The 20,508-nt window shown below is 44.9% G+C and overlaps 1 long non-coding RNA gene across 1 annotated transcript in view; it reads left to right on the forward strand.

Moving 5' to 3' along the window:
* Positions 1 to 17,290: 17,290 nt before the first annotated feature.
* The window catches only part of LOC138301900 (uncharacterized), a 41,519-nt gene continuing 38,301 nt past the window's right edge, over positions 17,291 to 20,508 (forward strand). Inside the window, exon 1 of the long non-coding RNA XR_011205148.1 lies at positions 17,291 to 17,423. This is a non-coding gene — a long non-coding RNA (uncharacterized lncRNA). The remainder of the gene's footprint in view (positions 17,424 to 20,508) is intronic.

Raw genomic sequence — 20,508 nt, forward strand, 5'->3', positions numbered from 1 at the left:
CAGTAAGTCGTACAGCACCTATCTTTGCAAGGACTATCTGTGACTAGAGTTCCATATAAGCAGAACATAGACAGCAAAAGTGCCACACCTATGACAAGCATTGCGCACATTACATTCCATGTACATGTCAGCCCATGTCCTAACTCATGACACACCCATGTTCCCGGTCTCACCCCACCCTTCTTAAGAGGTCCCTGGAATGGTAATATGTGTACCCAGATATTCCCTCCTCTACACACACACAGACTAACAATAGTAATCCAGTGTGCTTCACCCTTTCGTATGGTATGCCATAGTCATAGTACATCTGAGTGCATGGATGTCAGGTCAAATAATGCACTGGCTTGTAGTTTCTAAGCCCTGTTATCACCTGTAGATTGCTTCCCATGTGAAAGGTACTGTTGGCCATTTGAACTAGAATCTCACCTACAGGACTTGTGAGAAACTGTTGCAGCACACACCTGTGAGGACCTCCATGCAGACCACCCATGTGAACATGCACTGCCCTTGCAGATGCTTGGAACAGCATAGAAGCTGCCATTCTGTTGATTACACTGTTATGCATTGCTAGAAAAATAAGCCGTGTAACACAGCCCTTGGGTTTATGTGTCACCTTCCAAAACACAGGACAAACACAGTTTTCCATGTCAACTGTCTTGTTCTTCATCCGACCAGTCTTAGTCAGACCACTGAGTATGTACCTTGTGAAATTGCTGGATCCTGATTGACCCTGCATCCTGTCAGCCTGACTAGCACCTGTCTGTGCGTTACCCTAAAGGTTCCTTGTGGCTACATATGTAGCATACTTGCTTTCCCAACCCTCACATTCCTCCGGGGGTATTTTATCAGGTGCTTCCTCAATGCATACTCAAATACATTGTATAGCATAATCTGCTTTTTTATTGTACCATAATTGTGAACTTGTCTCCAAATACCCAAATCATGGCCTATCCCTTGTCTGGGTCTCATGTATGCATGAGCGACAAAGTGTGACAGTGTACCAGGGCCGTATGCAGGGATTGGGTATGGTGCCTCCAGCAGAACCAGCAACCTCTGATAATGTGCATGAAAATTCCACACATGTTAGGACCCTGACAGTTCACACGCTGAATCAGATTGCTCACAACATATTGATGTCCTGTGCGTGCTGAATAGCTGCAAGATTAATCAACACAGAGGCTATGATGTTCCCAGGTGCAGTGGGAACTTTACAGGCCAACCTGTGTACAAATGTTGTAATGACACCTGCTGGAACATGACCCCTGAGATATGATCTCACTCAGCACATCAAGGTTGCCCTGTTGACAGTCTCATAACACGTCTGCAGTGACAGGGTGGGACCATCCCCATGTAGGTTCTCATGTACTCATTGGCTTTACTTCCATTGATCTCCGAAGGATACTCAGTAGATACAGGAATAGCCGCCACTAACTCATGATGAGACCTGGACGTAACTGTGACAACATAGACCCCATAAAATATACAGGATCAACATTGGACCACACACTTGAACCAGACACCTCTGTGCAATTGATCACTGGAAATATGTGGCCACGTGCTGCCTTGTCTGCTGGTCCACCACTGCCACAGGAGAGTTGTGGCTCAGTCACATGACCACAACTGTGGGATGATATTACATTTGTGTGTCACCTTTGGCTTTCCGTGTCAATAACATGGCACCCACTTAGTCTGTACATGTGCCTGTCTCACGGTGGGTTCACCAACAAGTGCCTAGGAAGCAGTATCCAAATTTCCAGGACATGTGATGGGCAACTTTTGGACCATTGACATGAACAAGGGTCTGCCATCTATCCGGTGCATGCTTTGTCATTTGTGGTGTCTACGTTACCCAAAATCTTGGAAGTGCACACAACAGATGTTGCTACATGTATGACTAACACATGTCCTCTCTCATTTCCACACTGACTTGCATCTGAGGTTTGGACACATTGACTTCACATTCATACAAGCATATTTGCAATAATGCATCTTGTGATGCACACACACTGGGTCAACAACTACATCAGTAGCCAATGCACACACATTGAGCCATAGGCGTTGAGGTATTGTACTTATGTGCGTCACATTGCTATCCTCTCCTGACGCCAAACATGCCCAATTTGTGCAATACATATATGTAGGCCACACATATGGCCATCTAGTGCGTCAGCTAAGAGTGAAAATCCTGTTAATGAAGTAGCGGATCATGGTCCGCAGTAGTATGATGTCTCACATGTGCCCATACACTGTCAAGACCAAAGTGGGTGCAATCAGCCTATTTCATTTTTTCACAAATGTTACATAACATTAAAATGGTAAAATGACCCAAACCCAATTAATGCCCTGAAATTTTGACGCACACGCGTCAAAAAATGACGCTTATGCCCGAAAAACGACGCATAATGCCCTGAAAACAACACTGACTCTTCCACACTGTACCTCAGAAAATTGGTTAAGTGTTCGACTATTTCCAAATATATGGATGCGGGCCCATTTCTATTCCTGTGCGTCGAAAAAAATGATGCCCAGACTGTATGCGTAATTTTTTTTTTTACGCATAACGATAAAAACTACTGCCATTTTAAGTGATGTAATAGGATATCCTGTTTACAGATGATGTACAGTGGTTTGACTTTCACTTTCACTTTGCAGTCTGTGATACTTCCTGACTGTGTGGCTGTGTTGAGAGTTTTGTCTGGTTAAATTGTGCTTTTGTCTCTTGTGTGGTCCATTTCTTGTCATTTTGTGAATAAAATATTGTTGTATCCTGTCTGAGTGTTTTTGTGTACAATTGTGTTATATAGTATTGTCTTTGTTGTTTTTGGGAGTCTGTTGTGGGTAGTGATAGTTTGGGTCTAGTTGGGCTGTTTCAGTTGTTTAGTTTAAGTTTTTCATATTCTACTTTCCCCCTATTCTCCTTTGTTCCCCTTTATCCCCTATTTATCTTTTGCTGCTAAGATGTTGGGTAGGCCTCGTCTTGGCAAGATGGGTGAGGAGGAGCTTGGTGGTTTCATATGGCTGGTGTGCCATTTCCTCCCCCTTATGATTGAGGCAGGTGGGCCGGTGATACAGGGGTATCACACTGAGGCACGGAGGCTCCGGTGGGCAAAGGTTTTGCATCACCTGCAACGCATTTATAGGACACCTAGGAGTGACCACCAGCTGAAGCACTGCTGGGCTGACCTCATCTCCAGGGAGCAAGATCTGCTGGACCACCTGGGCATTGTGATTGGTGGCCCTGTTGGTGAGTACAAATCATGTAAATGTGCACGATTAAATGCTCTGTAGTGACAGATGATTTGCAATGTTGTTGAGTGTGTGGAATGCTTTGGAAACATGCAGGGTCATTTATGTACTATGTTAAGGACCACAATTGCTAGCTGTTAGGAAGCAAGTGCTCTGCAAACTTACTGAATACTTTTGCTTAATGTAAGTTGGTGCCGCCTTTGTGTCAAACAGCAATATAAATCAGGAGCCAATTATGTATAGATATAGGTCACATTTGCCTGTGAGGTATAGAAATTTCCAAATCATTACAAACATTTGTTGACGCAACAGCTAGACTGACTTTTGAAACACTACATGAGTCTGAAAATGAGTGCAGGCTTCATGTCAATTGATGATAGCAATGTGGCCCAAACATATGTCTCATGTGTGTCTGGTGAGTGTGTAAGGAAAGCGATCACGGAAATTCAAAAAATCTTAGGGATTATTGTGGCCCTTCGTCATTTCGGATACATGTCAGATCTGGATTTGGAGACATAGGGAACAAGTTCAAGCTGCCCTCAGCTAGCATCTTAGACTGGTATTTGGTGTTTGTTGTTTGACCTTTCGTTTAGGGGTGGCTGGCCAAAGGTATGCACATGGGTTCATATCTCTATGGTTGGTGCAACTCATCATATCTGGGCCAGATCAAATGAAGAAACTGTAACAACACGAGGGCTTACAACTGTCCCTGCCCCTCTGTACATTGTACCTGTGTGTCATACATTTGTCATGGGCACAATGGCTGGTTGACTGGTAATGCACTCCTCAAGGAAAGTGGCTTTGCATGTCTCTCTTGGATACACAGGATGAGACAAATACACTCCATTATTATGTCTGCTCACTAATGAAGGAGCATGTTTGCCACCACAGGATAGTTAGGGCCACTGCATGTGTGCAGATATGTGTGTAAAACTCACAGGAGACCCATGGTATTTACATGTTAGCCGTGCTATATCGGATGCAGTATCATCATGTCTGAGTGGCTTTACTTACTTATGTAATCTTACACATGGTATTTGTCTTTGGAATTGTTGGACAGTGCACAGAATTTGAGCACATTTCTCCCTTCCATGCCTTACAGGTGGACCCGCACCCTACACTGTTGGCGAGGTGGCTACATTCGAGGACCCAGACAACTCCAGTAAGTGTTGATATGTCTGTTATGTGTTTAACACATAGCAAGGTGTGATGCGCTGGCCAATCATTTGTTTTGTTCAATGAGTGGGATTTCATTTTATCACCATCTTTGAGTTTGCCAATCCTTATCCTATTGTCTTATTTAGGGATTCTAGTTCAGTCTTGTAGGCCCCCCAATGTGAATGGGGATGAGTCATGTGGATAACACTTGTATCAGCAAGAGTCGCACTGGACCTAATCTGTGATTTAGTCAGCCTGTCAGACCCATTTTCTCCCAGAATGGGGCTGCTAAATGCTTACCCACAGACTTCTGCTTCCCAATTCACTAATGTACTTATTAAACTATAGGTTGAACTTCCTAGCAGCATGTAGCTCCACATGTAGTGCTACGAGTATGTGGCACTTGAGTGCAATGGCCAAGGTGTGCATGAAACTCATGGCCAGGGGTGTTCTTGCATCTCTGTGTTTGTTGTAAGTCATGGCTTACTGGAAGTATATGATGTGGACAAAGGTCTGCATTTCCAGACATGTGTGGCGCTGGGATTGGTCAAGGGTTTGCTGTCTCCTATTTGTAGATACACCTTACCTGTGGTGTGTGCGTAGAGCCAAACACATGTCCAGCATTCCTAAGCTTCCTGGGTGTCCATGTTGTTTGCAATTGTTAGTTGTTAGTCCACCCCCCCACCCTCAAACACAGGCATGGGTTTGTGAATAGTATACCTAGGACTGATGATACAAGTTTGGTACACAGACATGAAAATCAGTGGATCTTTTGTCTGAACCTAGTATACACACTCTTTTTTCCCACATGAGTACTATTCTAGCAAGTCCATTTACAACTTGCAGATCATGTGGCCGTAGATTTCCATCCCGTACAATGACATTTGTAGCCCTGGCATTGGCGGAGGATGTGCTGCATGATTGTTAGCTGACAACTGGCAGAACTATGATGCCAAAACATGGCAGTTATTACCCATCTTGTAGGGTTTGGATGTGCTATGTGTGATAGAACCTTTGTAGGCTGGCCTGCCATGTACTTCCTCAGGGACAATCAATGATCTGTATGATGATATGAGCTGATACAAGTACAGTAGATGCATTGTCTGATTTACTTCTTGTGCCATTTCACACAATGCAGTTCCTAATGTTAGTTTTTCGATTTGTCTTCACAGCTGCAAATATGACACCTATCCAGGTGCGGGAATTTCAACGGCGGGCAATGTGGTATCAGCACATACTTCAGGTAGAGTCTGGGTACCGAAGAATGGCCAGCAGATACCGGCACGAACGGGCCTCCGGAGCCTGGAGGGCATTCCCATAAGGCGGCCCTTCTTTGCTCACCACAGCCACCACCAGCACCACCACCACTACCACCCAGGTGGCAACACCAGCAGCTGGGACCATTGCGGCAACCACCTCAGCAAGTGCTCCAGGCCCTAGCACAGCACCACCTGCAGGGCAGCCCACAGCCATGGACACTACACGGCCCCACACTTCCTCATCTGCCACCCAGACCACCCCAGCTGCAGCTATTGACCCTGCTGCTTTTGGACAGATGCAGCGTAAATTGGACCGTGTCCTGCGTAAAATGAGTCGACTGCAGCAGGAGGTGCGACATGTAAACCGGCGGGTGCGGTCAATCAAGCAGACCCTCCAGAGGGCCAAACTGTAGCAGTGTTGACGGACATGATTCCCTCTCCTCCCTCCTCTTTCCTGATTCTTATACTTTGTGGGTTTAAGGGGCTTAGTGTTAGGTTAGTATAGGATGTTAGTTTAGTTAGTGTTAGTGGGTGGGGGGTCCTGATTATTTCTACTGTTTCTTTTTGAGTGTGTGGGTGGGTGGTTGGGGGGCAATGTTGGGGTTCTTGTGTGTTTAAAAAAAACAAAAAAAATATTTAAAAAAGGAAAAAAATAACAAAACAATATATATTTCTTTAGTATAGGATAGTATGTGTTTAGGTTAATATCTGTTGTCCTCCATGTGTCCCGTCTCATAAGGGGGGTTGGGGGGTTGATGTTTAGAACGTTTCGTTAAATGTGATAAGTAAGTTTAGCTTAGGTTAGTTAGGGACAGTTGTGGGTAATGAGTAGTTAGGGTAGATTAGGGTAGGTAAGGCTTTCCCCCGAGTTTTCACTTCTGTTTTTACAGTTTAATAAATATGTAGTAAACCGTTTACAGTATGTGTGACATGCTTTTAGATCAGGGCCTTGGCATGAGTGTACATGATTTCTTTTGTATTACAATTTGTGTCCTATGCTACAAACAAATCCCAAATGAGCTGTAACATTGGCAGCTACCCCAAAGCTACCTTGCAAAGATTAGACCATTCATTGCAACCACCAATCACAGTTACTATGGGTCCCAACGTGTTTATTTCAATAAGTATGTTTTCAATGTCACATACAGTGCTTCCAGATTTAGTATTGGGGACACTGTGTTATGTCTGACTGCAGTCTGATGTCCAAGGAAACCCTTATAAGGTGAGTCGTAGTCAGCACTCTTGTAGTATAGTGTTCATGACTCACATAGATCATTTGTTACACTGTTCAGCATGATTACTTATTTGGATGTAAACTCAGACACCTCCATTCATGAAGTTTGGTGACTGTTCGCTTAGATTTGTGGGCAATGTTACATGTGTTAGTTTTGCATGGAGGCAACATTTTGAAGGCACTATTTTATGGCTTAGATATCCCTTGAGGAAGCATTATTCTGTCCAACACAGCATTATGGTGTATAGTTTCTCTATTCATCAGATATTACCCTCAGGAGGGGCAGAGTATGGTAGAATCCAGGCCACTGTGCATAGTTATCAGACTACATTATTTCAGGACAGTTCTATTGACAAGCTATATAATTTGACAGGAGGCAAAATTTAGTGGTCTACTGCACAGTTGATGTGTCACATTACACAGAGACAAAGTGGTTGTGTAAGTGCTATTTATTGAAAAGTGCTGTAGTGCTATATGTACATTGTCCATGATTATGAGTCCATTATAGTGACATCTTCCATTGTGATCCTACACAAGTGCTAAAGGACAATTCATTGGACATGCTGGGGTGAAGTGTCAGACAGTGCAGAGGGACAGGATTTGCCAATGAGGTAGTGAGAGACAATCACAAGGCAGGCTGACAAGATATACAGTGGTTTGCAGAAAAGTGCTTGAGTACAGTTGTTGCAAGACTGGCATGTTACGAAGCGCAGGACCTTGGTAATAGGTGGCCATGTGGCAGGGACTGGTGCTTCCGGGTACTTTTACGTGTGAAGGTGATCTGTTCCATGTCTTCATCTTCTGATGTGTGTGTTGCCTCCTCTGTCCTTGGTGGTGGTGGTTGTGAAGGGGCAACACATACCTCAGTGTTTGAAGATGTGGAGTCAGACATCCCTGTAGCTGCTACCTGTGTGGGTCTTAAGGGCAGTACTGCTGCAAGGAGGATCTGCTGGTTCTAAGAATAGCAGTCACGTCACGATGGTAGGCAGCCAGGTCGGGCCTGAGGGGGTCATGATTGCATTCGTGCATGCAGTGGAAGGTTTGGGGTGCGAGGTGTTGTGGCAACTCCCTTACTGCAGTGGTGAATTCCTTTACAGTTTGTTGTAGTTCTTGCAGGATCGATGTTAGCGCTTGCATGGCTGCTGCCTGATCTGCAGATGACATCATGCACAAACGCATCCCCTCAAGGCTGGCTGCCATATTTTGCATCCCCACCCGCACCTCCCTGGCCAGCTCCCGCTGTACTCCGACTACAGTTCTCTCAAAGCTGGTGCCTGTGTCGTCTGAGTCCTCACCTGTATTGGAGCTGGCAGGTCTTACAATTGGGGAGGTGGGTGGGTAATCTGTGATGGATGCTTGTTCTGTGCTCCTCCTTGTGACTGAAGGTGGGGTCTGGAGGGTTCCAAGGACATCTTGGAGGGTCTGGTGGCTGATGTTTGTCAGCTCGTCATCCATGTCATCAGGGTAGTCCTGGACAGGCATATCCGCAGGAGATCCATCGTCCTCTGCAATGAAATAGGGTACAATTAGTGTGTCTGTGTTGTGGCATTAGTATTGTGACATGCCTGCCTTGTGATGATTTCACATTGTGATCTTGGTTCCTGTTCATTGATCCAGTCTTTCAGATGGGCATTCTCCCAGGCCTATGCCCCACCTGCATGTCACATGTATTGTGGTAAGTTATTAGACTTGTCGGCATCATCTCCTCTAGGTGTTGGTTTTGGCCAAATAGTGAATTGCCACCTTCTTGTCCTACTCAACCCTCTGTCTACATCCATTCTCATGGTGAGACCTTTCACTGGCTGTGGGTGCTCTGATGGCACTAGCAGTACACTTAACAATCTGGACCTGCCCCAGTCTCTGATCTTTCACATCCACTTATATGTACTTGAAATGTAGCGTATACTATGCATAGCATTGTTATGGCACGATATGGATGTTAGCATTGGTAATGTGTACAGCTGATGTAGGGGAATGTGTGGTACATTGGATTGCCCTGATAGTTGTAGCAGTGTCCTATTTCCTCCTCTGACTGTGCAGGTGTATTTCAGTGACCAGTTACATGTGTCCTCCCCCTCAATGCTGTTGTCTGAGCAGTATGACATTTGGGATGTTGCATTGTGACCCAGGCACAGGATGGACCCTGACATATGCAGCATGGGTGTGACCTTGGTGCTGTGTAGCTCCTAATGTTGATGACATTGGCTGATGTTTGTGGCAACTATGGGCATTCACATTTGACAGGACTGGAACATTTGTCTTGTTTCAGGGGATTGTTAACGTTGTCATCCTAAACCCTCTAATTTAGGTGTGTGTGATCCATGGGGACGTTACTGCCATTGGCTACTTGAGCTGCACACACAGCGGAGGTGGTAGTGGCAACTGTTCTCAATGTTACATTCCAGTTGTCGGTATGGCTAGAGGTTGTTAATTGGGCCCTAGTTAATGTAGGGGGTATAGTGGCTGACGTGTGCTCTTCCCTCCTGGCGTGACTTTACCTTTGCTACATCGTTGGCATGGCAGCATATCCCCATGCAACTGTTGTTGGTGTTGTGTTATGGTGTGCCCCAGCTTTTCTTTGTACAGGCCATGCCCCCGTGCTGTACCCCTTTACCCATGCCACTCCATGTATATGATAACTTCCATGCATTTTGTAGTCGGTATTCCCCCCCCCCGGTTGTAGATGACATTAGTGCTTTTTAATTCCCCATGCGACTTACCCTGCATGTGCGTTGTCTCCTGGTAGTCTGCGCTGTCCTGTCCCTGAATCCCTGTGACGATCTCCTCAGGGATGACGGCTGCCACCATCTCCTCCATCTGGTCCAGGGCCTCCTGGTGTGCTGGACTCCCACCTCCAGTCTGCAGTGCTGCCTTCCTGTTCCTGGCCATCTTTTCCTTGGTCGTGAGCTTGCAGTCATGCCAGCGTTTCTTGCACTCGATGACTGTTCTGCGTACTTCTGCCACACTGTTAATCTTGTCAACAATTTGTTGCCATATAGCCTCTCTCCTACTGATTGGCAACTTTGAGGTGACAAACAGTTGGTGCTGGTGTTCCGTCACCTCTTTTACCAGGATTTCCTGCTCCTCTGCACTGAAGCAACACTTTATTTTCTTCTTCTCCCTGTCCTGGTTCTTGTGTGGGTCCTCCTGGCTGGTTCCTGGTCTGTTGTCATCTTCCTGGGGTCAGGCATCTGGAATCCATTTTGGCTCTCCTATGCTGAAATGGCTGTGTTTGCGGGGAATTTTGACGCTATTGCGTCAAAAAACGCTGCATATCCGGTTTGCGGTGTCGTAAATCGTCCCACAGTCATTTCGGCCACGTTAACGTTGTTTTCCTTTACGACGTGACGCTGCGGTGTGTGTAAAAAATAATGACTTACACCTGTGGTTTGCGCCGCCATGCGTCAAAGTATAAATTTGACGCCCGCACGGCGCACAGTAATGGCGTTAGCCGGCAGTAATATTTTTGACGCAAAATTGCGTCGGCGCAGTTTGTGTCAAAAAGTATAAATATGGGCCATAGTGACTCGTCATATGTTAAATTCTTTACCACATAGATGCATTGTCTATGGAAATAAATAATTTTTAGTTTTGTGCACTGTAGTAGGCTGATTTTAAATGTTCAAGACATGACTCAAAATGCAAGCCAAACCTACTGGCTTTGCAAGTGCTTGTTATTTATTATTTTGTAATGAATTCATGTCATTTTCAGCTTACTTCATCTTCATATGGTTCTTAGCACTTTCTACTCGGTTGAGTCAGAGCTTTGCTAACCTTTGTATCAGCAAACCTATGATTTTTTTTGCATAGAAAATTTTTATTTGGCCCTTAAATCTGCCTTTTAAATTTGAGGAAAAAAGGTCCCAGCCCTTGTGTAAACCCTGTGGCTTTTCCCAAAATGTTTCCTCAGTGGGGTTCTGTTGCACACAGTGTATCCACACAACATTGTTTTTAGGTCTTGCCTGCCTGACAGGTTTTTTTTAGCTTTCTGGAGGCAAAAGCCTCTTGTTGACCTTACCAAAAACTTACTGTGGGCTTATAACCTGGCTATTTCTGACACTCTCAGTTTTGTAAATTTTATTTGATGGGTTGCCTTCTTCACCATGTATTTGTTCCTCCATTGGAGCATAGGCTCTTTAACTTTCTTTTGATTAGATGACTTGTATTTTTTCACTGCTCACATTCAGGGAACTACTTTTTTCTTTTAGCACTCCATGAGTACATGTATTTTCTAGCTGTCTCCTTTATGTGCTGTTCCCCTCTCTGTTGCTCCCTCATCCCTGTCCCCAAGCTCTCCTTTTCTATCTGCACACCTTCCAGCCTTTTATTATTATTTTCTTTTGGGCCTCCTACAGGCCCAGCCCTTTTTTGGAGGACCAAGCAGCTGTCATTTGCTGCCAGGCCGTTCCAGAGTGTAAAAAAAGTAAAGAGCACAGGTAAAATTAATTTTTATTTACCAATTCAAATGGCATCTGCCATCTTGAATCAGCACAGTGGTCCTGCGCCAAGGACGTAACCATTACTTCCTTGTACTGGAGCCTCCCCCCGTGAGCCTTCCCCCTCACCCCCCCAGGGCAAGGGTGGAAGGGGAATTACTTCCCCTTCCACCCCTGCCCACCCCCAAACCCCCGCAGTGACGTCTGATGACATCAGGGCACAATTGCGTGTGACCTCATCAGAGCCCATGCTTCCAGCGCGACCGAGGAGAAACAGATTAGATTTTCCTCAGTACGGGGGCAGGGGAGGTCAGGGAGGCATGAAAAGGGAAGAAAAGGCTTTTCCTTCTCTTTTCATGTCTCTATGAGCATTCCTGTAACACAATCGCAAAGCGATCGTGCTGCAGGAATGCCCACTAGACACCAGGGAGTTTTTTTTTGTTTTGTTTACACCTTATGTAAGGGTCGCTCCCTAGGGGGCATTTTTTTTAATTAGGCCTTTTCTGCCCCTCCCTGGGGGCAGATCGGCCTATATTAAATAGGCCTTCTCTGACCCCAGGGGGGGAAAGAAGCCATTAGACACCAGGGATGTTTTTTTTAAATTACTTTTATAAGGGGAGCGACCCCTTAGGCAAGGGTCACTCCCCAGGGGACAATTTTATTATTAGGCCTTTTCTGCTTCCCCCCCCGGGGGCAGAAGCCACTAGACACCAGGGATTTTTTTTTTTAATTGGCATAAGGGGAGCGACCTCTTTGGCAAGGGTCGCTCTGCAAGGGGGGGTCATTTTTTCTAAGGCCATTTCTGCCCCCCCGGGGGCAGATCGGCCCATATTAATTAGGCCGATCTGCCCCCGGGAGGGGGGCAGAAGCCATTAGACACCATGGATGATTTTTATTATTACTTTTATAAGGGGAGCAACCCCTTAGGAAATGGTCGCTCCCCAGGGGGCAATTTTATTCAGATCAGCCTATATTAATTAGGCCGATCTGCCCCCGGGGGGGCAGAAACCAGTAGACACCAGGGATTTTTTTGGGAGCTAATTTCATCCAAGGGGAGTGACTCCTTAGGCAAGGGTTGCTCCCCTGGGGGGGCAAATTTATTTTAGCCCATTTAGATCGGCCTATTTTTGTAAGGCCCATCTGCCTCCAAGAGGGGCAGAAAGCCCACCAGAGAAGATTTTTTTTTTAAAAAGAGGATGGGGGTATGGCAATACCCCCACCCCAAATAAATGGGGACAAAGTTGTTCTGCCCACCGGTAGGCAGATGGGGCAATTACCCCTGATCCACTGCCTGGGGGACAGGAGGTAGAAAGCCTACTACATGCCAGGGAATTAAAAATAAAATTGTGGGGTGGTGGCTACCAACCAGTATGTGCATGGTTATGCTCCCACCCCAACTGACGGGGGTAACAGTCTTTCATCTCTCCCCCCGGACACTAAAACATCTTATCTTATGGCAAGCAAGAAGACATTTGATTATTTGGGGTTTTTGTTTTACATGTGGACCATGACAGCTTGTCTAACTCTCAAAATTGCCCCACTTGGAATGGTGAGGGCTGCACTTTTTGGACTTTGGGACGTAAAATAAATGGACGAGACCTAGACACATCTGAAAACTAAACATCTGGGTGAGTCAAGGGTGGTGTGCTTCACATGCACCCCATACCATTTTCTTACCCACAATGCCCTGCAAACCTCCAGCTTTGCTTGAAATCACACATATTTCCCACATTTTTGTGATGGAATCTTCCGGAATCTACAGGCATCCACAAAATTCCTACCACCCAGCATTTTCTCATTGATAGCAATAAAAATTCTGCCCCACTTGTCAGCCTAAAAGCGTTTTTTTTCAAACTGCCCTTTTGGACCCGCTTTGGTTCCCTCTCATTTTCAACCTGTTTTTTGGCTCTTCCCTGTCACAGGCACTTGGCCCACCTACACAAGTGAGGTATCTTTTTTATCGGGAGACTGAGGGGAACATTGGGTGGTAGGAAATTTGTGCTGGTGCAGTGATCCCACACAGAAGTGTGGGAAAAATTAGATTTTTTAGCTAAATTTGAGGTTTGCTGAGGATTCTGGGTAAGAAAACACTAGGGGATCCACGCAAGTCACACCTCCCTGGACTTCTTTCGGGTGCCTAGTTTTCAGAAATGTCTGGGTTTGGTAGGTTTCCCTAGATGGCTGCTGAGCCCAGGACCAAAAACGCATGTGTGTACCCCCAAGCAAAAACTGGTAGTTTTGTATTTGATACTTTTGATATGTCCACGTATTGTTTTGGGGCATTTCCTGTCATGAGTACTAGGCCTACCCACACAAGTGAGGTACCATATTTATCGGGACACCTGGAAGAATGCTGGGTGGAAGGAAATTTGTGGCTCCTCTTAGATTCCAGAACTTTTCATCAGCAAAATGTGAGGAAAAGGTGTTTTTTTACCAAATTTTCAGGTCTGCAAAGGATTCTGGGTAACAGAACCTAGTGAGAGTCCCACAAGTTATCCCATTCTGGGTCCCCCTTGGTGTCTAGTTTTAAAAAATGTCCAGGTTTGCTAGGTTTTCCTAGGTGCCGGATGAGCTAGGGGCCAAAATCCACAGCTAGGCACTTTGCAAAAAAACAGGTCAGTTTTCTTTGGGAAATATGATGTGTCCATGTTGTGTTCTGGGACATTTCCTGTCAAGGGCACTGGGCCTACCCACACAGGTGAGGTACCATTTTTATCGGGAGACTTGGTGGAATGCTGGGTGGAAGGAAATTTGTGGTTCCTCTCAGATTTCAGAACTTTCCATCACCGAAATGTGAGGAAAAGGTGATTTGTTGCCAAATTTTGAGGTTTGCAAAGGATTCTGGGTAACAGAACCTGGTAAGAGCCCCACAGGTCACCCCATCTTGGATTCCCCTAGGTGTCTGGTTTAAAAAAAGGCACAGGTTTGATAGGTTTCCCTAGGTACCGGCTGAACTAGAGGCCGAAATCCTAGCTAGGCACTTTGGAAAAAACAGGTCTGTTTTCTTTGGGAAAATGTGATGTGTCCATGTTGTGTTTTGGGGCATTTCCTGTCACGGGCAGTAGGCCTACCCACACAAGTGAGGTACTCTTTTTATTGGGAGACTTGGGGGAATCCTGGGTGGAAGGAAATTTTTTGCTCCTCTCAGATTCCAGAACTTTCCATCACCGAAATGTGAGGAAAAAGTGTTTTTTTTTTGCCACATTTTGAGGTTTGCAAAGGATTCTGGGTAACAGAACCTGATGAGAGCCTCACAAGTCACCCCATCTTGGATTCCCCTAGGTGTCTAGTTTTAAAATAATGCACAGGTTTGGTAGGTTTCCCTAGGTGCAGGCTGAGCTGAAGGCCAAAATCCACAGCAAGGCACTTTGCAAAAAACAGGTCTGTTTTCTTTGGGAAAATGTGATGTGTCAATGTTGTGTTTTGGGGCATTTCCTGTCACGGGCACTAGGCCTACCCACACAAGTGAGGTACCATTTTCATCGGGAGACTTGGGGGAAAAAGAGAATAGGAAAACAAGTGTTATTGCCCCTTGTCTTTTCAAAAAACACGTCAAATTTCAGTGTAAAAATGTGATGTATTCATGTTGCGTTTCCTGTCTCGGGCGCTAGTCCTACCCACGCAAGTAAGGTACCATTTTCATCGGGAGACTTGGGGGAACACAGAATAGAAGAACAAGTGTTATTGCCCCTTGTCTTTCTCTAAATTTTTTCGTTCCAAATGTAAGACAGTGTGTAAAAAAGATGTCTATTTGAGAAATGCCCTGTAATTCACATGCTAGTATGGGGATCCCAGAATTCAGAGATGTGCAAATAACCACAGCTTCTCAACACCTTATCTTGTTCCCATTTTGGAAATACAGAGGTTTCCTTGGTACCTATTTTTGACTCTTTACATTTCACCAAAGGACTTGCTGTATACCCGTTATGCGAGGAAAACCCATTGAAAGGTGCAGCTCCTTTATTGGCTCTGAGTACCGAGAGTTCTTGATGAACCTACAAGCCCTATATATCCCTGCAACCAGAAGAGTCCAGCAGACGTAACGGTATATTGCTTTTGAAAATCTGACATCTTAGAAAAAAGTTACAGAGTAAAGCGTGGAGAAAAATTGCTGTTTTTTTTCACCTCAATTTCAATATTTTTTATTTTCAGTTGTTATTTTCTGTAGGAAACCCTTGTAGGATCTACACAAATTACCCCTTGCTGAATTCAGAATTGTGTCTACTTTCAGAAATGTTTAGCTGTCCGGGATCCAGCATTGGTTTCACACCAATTTCTGTTCCTAACTGTAAGGAGGCTAAAAGCACTAAAAATAGTAAAATGGGGTATGTCCCAGTAAAATGCCAAAATTATGTTGAAAATTGTAGTTTTCTGATTCAAGTCTGCCTGTTCCTGATAGCTGGGAAGATGGTAATTTTAGCGCTGCAAACCCTTTGTTGAGTCCATTTTCAGGGAAAAAACACAAGCCTTCTTCTGCAGCCCTTTTTCTCCATTTTTTTGAAAACATGATTTTTTTGCTGTATTTTGTCTAATTTATGTGTCTCCTCCAGGGGAACCCACAAACTGTGGGTACCTCTAGAATCCCTAGGATGTTGGAAAAAAAGGACGCAAATTTGGCATGGGTAGATTATGTGGACAAAAAGGTATGAGGGCCTAAGTGCAAACTGCCCCAAATAGACAAAAAAAGGCTTGGCACAGGAGGGGAAAAGGCCTTGCAGCAAAGGGGTGACGTTGCATACACACCAACACCAGAAAGCATTTTGTTTTTGCTGATGCTCAGCAACATCAGCAAGAAGCACTGACAAAGCCAATAGGTCAAAATACCAAAGGCGCGATCTGTTGGCTTTGCCAATGCTTGTTTTATTTAGCCTTTTCTCTCAGGTCACCAGGCACCCACCTCCCTCACGACTGAGCTATTTCCTGCCAGGACGGCGCTGCCCGCTCCCTCCCTAACTCTTGTTTGTTGCCGTTTGATGTACCAATCCCTACTTGTCCCGGGCTGCTGCTTGCAGTTTTTCTTAGCCACAATGTTCCTCAACAAAGAGGCAGCCGCCTGTCCTGCCCTGTCCTGATGGCAGCCTTACCTGTTCTTCCAGCCCGGTGCCTGCAGGATTTAGGAGAGGTCGGGCCTGGGGCCTTCCCACTTCAAATGGCACCAGGTGCCTTGGAATGTCACCTGTCCTGCTCCTCCCTCCCTGCCCAGAGGGCTGGACTCCTCTTGCAGCCAGCTGACATCCTCAGGCTCCTGCTTGGCTGGAGAACAGCGGTAAAGTTATTGGTCTAGCAGATGAGAGGCTGTGTTGCTGTAAGGTGGGAAATCGAGGCAAAGAAATTAGAAGCGAACTAGTCATTTGTGTGATTAACCTAGCCCCCAAGAGACCCCATGACTTTTGAAAGATCTAGTGATACACTGCTTCTGTCGCAAATCAGAGCTATATCAATCCACTCAGTACAAATAAACTATTGGTAGATTTCCTGATAGGAAACCCTGGACTCAGCTGCACCGAGATAGCTGTATGTCTTTGGTCACATGACTCACCCAGTCTCTTTTGCCTTTTAGAGGCCCTGGCCTGTTGGGAAATTGTGGTTTACGTTTACAGAGGTCTCATGTTACCCAGTTCCATGGGTGAGTGGCTCATACATACCAGTTTTTTCGTTACATGCTGGTTTTTGTATTTCTCATTTAAACCATTATAAAAAGCCAGGACTACTATACGTCACTGCTTGCGCATGAAACTGGGAAACTTGAACTTGGTGAGTGCGCCTTTCTTTGGTGAAAGTGAGGGACGCAGGCGAAGCATCACAATTACATACAGTAGTGCTTACCTCCGCAGGCTTGTTGTTTCATTGCGCTGTAAGCAACAGGTCGCGACAGACTGAATGCTGTGCGCAAACGAGCAGCAGGCATTAGAGTTAGCCAGTCCTCAGGCAGAGGACGGAAGTGGTGAGTGGATTGATGGAGAGGGCAGGAGAGAAGCAGGTGAAGAGAGAGGGAGAGGCGGATGTGCGTGGGGACGAGGATGCGCCAGGCTCTGATTCATCAGGGCTACTTAGTGCTCGCCGTCTTGGTAGTGAATACCAGATATACAGGTACTAATCCCGGTGGGTTGATTCTTCGTGAGCGCGGCGCACTCTCACCAAGCCGGTTATTGTAGATAGCGAGAAAATACAGTCCCCATCCACTTCACTTTATCAGTACGGTAATAGAATGCATTCAAGTGCCTGCGTGTAAAGTGTTGGCTTTTTCGCCAACAGGAAGTTGCATTTTGGGACATCTAATGTCATTTAACCTTGCAAGTATGGCCTAAAAAATTGCAGCATGTAAAGTGCTGTTTAACAAAACATCAGGACTGTCTGAAGGTATCATGCTTCCTGTGCGACCAGTGTTGAACTCGCCTTATGAGCGGTCCCGTTATTCCAACACACAGACCCTTTCCAGGTGGCCCATTGGAAAGGCCAGACTGCCCAAGAGGCCAGTCCAACACCGCATGGACCACTCGGCAACTAAGAAACTGGGTCAGCGAGTAGGGTGTGCAGAAAGTAAATAAAGAATGACCAGACAGGTATGACAGCCATGCCACTTTAAGGTTAGCCTGGGGTAGTCATGCTGCATATACTGAATAGCTGCAAAGAGACCTAATGTCATGCGTCATACAGAGCTCTCAATTTCCTAGGGACACGCAAGTGTGTTTGGTCAGGTCCAGAGTTTTTTTGTGCATTCGAGATTTGTAATTCTACTTTCATAGTGGGCTCAGCGGAACTACAAATCCAAATGGCACTCACTTATGAAACTAGAAACGTTGGAAGTTCTGGTGATATTTTAAGACAAACTAACGTGACCAAAAGCACTTTGAACATTGGCATATTGCCATTTTTGGAGCCACACCTACGCTGTTAAACTACAAGCTTGTTAAAGCCAGCACTGGCCTACCATAGTAGGCATGACTTCGGGACACTTGCAAACCTAGTTGCAGACTACTCTTCAGCACCAGTAATTGCAGAAATAATACTGATCTTAAGTCTGCCGTTTGTTAGAGTCAGTAGGTTGTGGTCTGTGCCTGCTCTCAATCACTGTTTATAGCTATGCTGCTGTATTGAGTTTTCTGTAAACAGCCACAATGGCCCATGATCGGGGGAAAGGTCTTGTGGTGTCACTTCCTTAGAGGGTGATTTCTCTCAAACATTGCTCCGTGAGGACCGAAGTGTTGCACTTCTGTTGACGTTCGATTGCTCTTCTGACGAACTTAAATGAGATCTCATTTGGCTGGGTCTGGAAATTTAAAAGGCAATAAATAGCCTTTTGCGCAACATTACTGATAATTTCCACCCAATCAACAAAAAACATTTTTGTTTACATATTTTGCTTAGATTGTAACACCGTGATAAGCTGGAGGTTGTAGTTGCATATATGTTTTGGTGTCATGTTGCGCAGGCACAGTAGACAGCTGTATCGGAAAACCGAGCGTCATTTGTCAGACAGTGTCCAAGAAAAAAAAAAAAATTTTCAGCTTAAAGGATTATAAACACCATGGCCTCAAAGCTCAGCACTGCTGCTTTTCACAGCCAGAAGTGTGGCGTTTAAACACAAATCCAGTTATCCTTCAGGTGCCGCGAGTTCCTGCCGCAAATTGCAGGTTATTAAGATATTTGTGCACGAAAAGCATTTCTCTCCCCCTCGCTGCCTGCCTTCTCCAGCCCCACCCCCATTTTCAGACTCCAGCTTTGTTCGGTACAGTAAGAATTCATAATCCACTGTTTGACATACCTGCTCCCATAGCAACAAGTTGTGATGTCACAAAAAGAGGGCACTTCTACCAAAAGGGGGCAAAACGACATGATCCATTTTCCTTTTGAATGCTTATAACTTTACATTCAAAATGAAACGAAAATTATAGACTCGAGGTAGTATTTTGTGTAAGAATGATTTGCCTTAAAATATTTCAATGTAAAGTATAAACAATCTTTCATGTAAATACAAAACATAAGTAATATACGTTCCATCCCGCTATTTTAACAGTCACACACAAAACAAAATCTTAACAATTTTTTGAAAGTAAATATTCTAGTTCTGCTACCTTGCCCCAAAAGAGCAACTTTTGGCCACAGGGTAACTATTTTCTAAACAAAATCCTAACAGAAATTCATATTCGAAAATTGCAAATAAATTCAGTAGGACCAATTTCCAGCATATGAGACATTGAACATTTAGTGACTTGCTATGGGGAGAATTCCAGTTGATTTCAGTTGCATTCTTGAATTTGGTAGTTTCTGTGTGGTTCTCTTCTTTGCTTTCATTTAGTATTTCTAGGTGACATGTACATTCTTTTGCTTTTTCATGCGAATTTGTATGAGCCTATGTCAAACAACCCATATCCTCTTTCGGAATCTATTATAAGCCATTTGAAGCAAATCTGCTGGAACTTTGACTAAGGAGTTGGGTTTTTTCTCCACAAAGCAGGCCCATTTTCACAGAAGAGGATACAGGATGCATCAGTGAACAGGCCTGCACTACTTTTTTGTCTAAAATGTGTTATTCAGGCATTTTTTTAAACAGTTCTTTACTTTTGTTATTAAGTCGTGGGCTCTAATATTTCACATTGTGTCGTATGAAGGGTACCGCCTTTTAACACTCTGAGTGGCTGTGTGTTCATCAGGCCAGTGCATATTAGTATCCTACTGATCTGTCACTACAGGGTGCTGCCACGCTGCCTGTCAGAACATGTACAGGCTATACAAGCCGGGTTAACCAACCACTTAATGTTAACCAGACAGGAACGCAAAGACTGAAGACATTGCTGGTCACACAGTTCACCTTGCAAGTGGCGAACAATCACATACTGTGAGCACCACCATCCTACAATGCCTATGATAACAAAGATGTTTCTAACATAGTGCATTTTGGCAAATCTCACTCTAAATGCAATCTACCGGGCAGATCTCTGATACCCCTCGCTCTTTCTGAATACTTGCTACCTTCCATGGATCCATAAGATCTCAGAGTGAACAACCTCCTGCAACAGATGAGTGTAGTACACAACAAGGTAAACCCTGAATTAGAGATATCTTCAAAATAGAAGCAACTAAGTGTTCCTCCTTAAGAAGGAACAGTAAGGTAAAGCACACACAAAAGAGACCATTAATTGACAGGACGTCCAGTTTATATATTGTGTCATAT

This window comes from Pleurodeles waltl, chromosome 6 (assembly GCF_031143425.1).
Source record: "Pleurodeles waltl isolate 20211129_DDA chromosome 6, aPleWal1.hap1.20221129, whole genome shotgun sequence".
NCBI lineage: Eukaryota > Metazoa > Chordata > Amphibia > Caudata > Salamandridae > Pleurodeles > Pleurodeles waltl.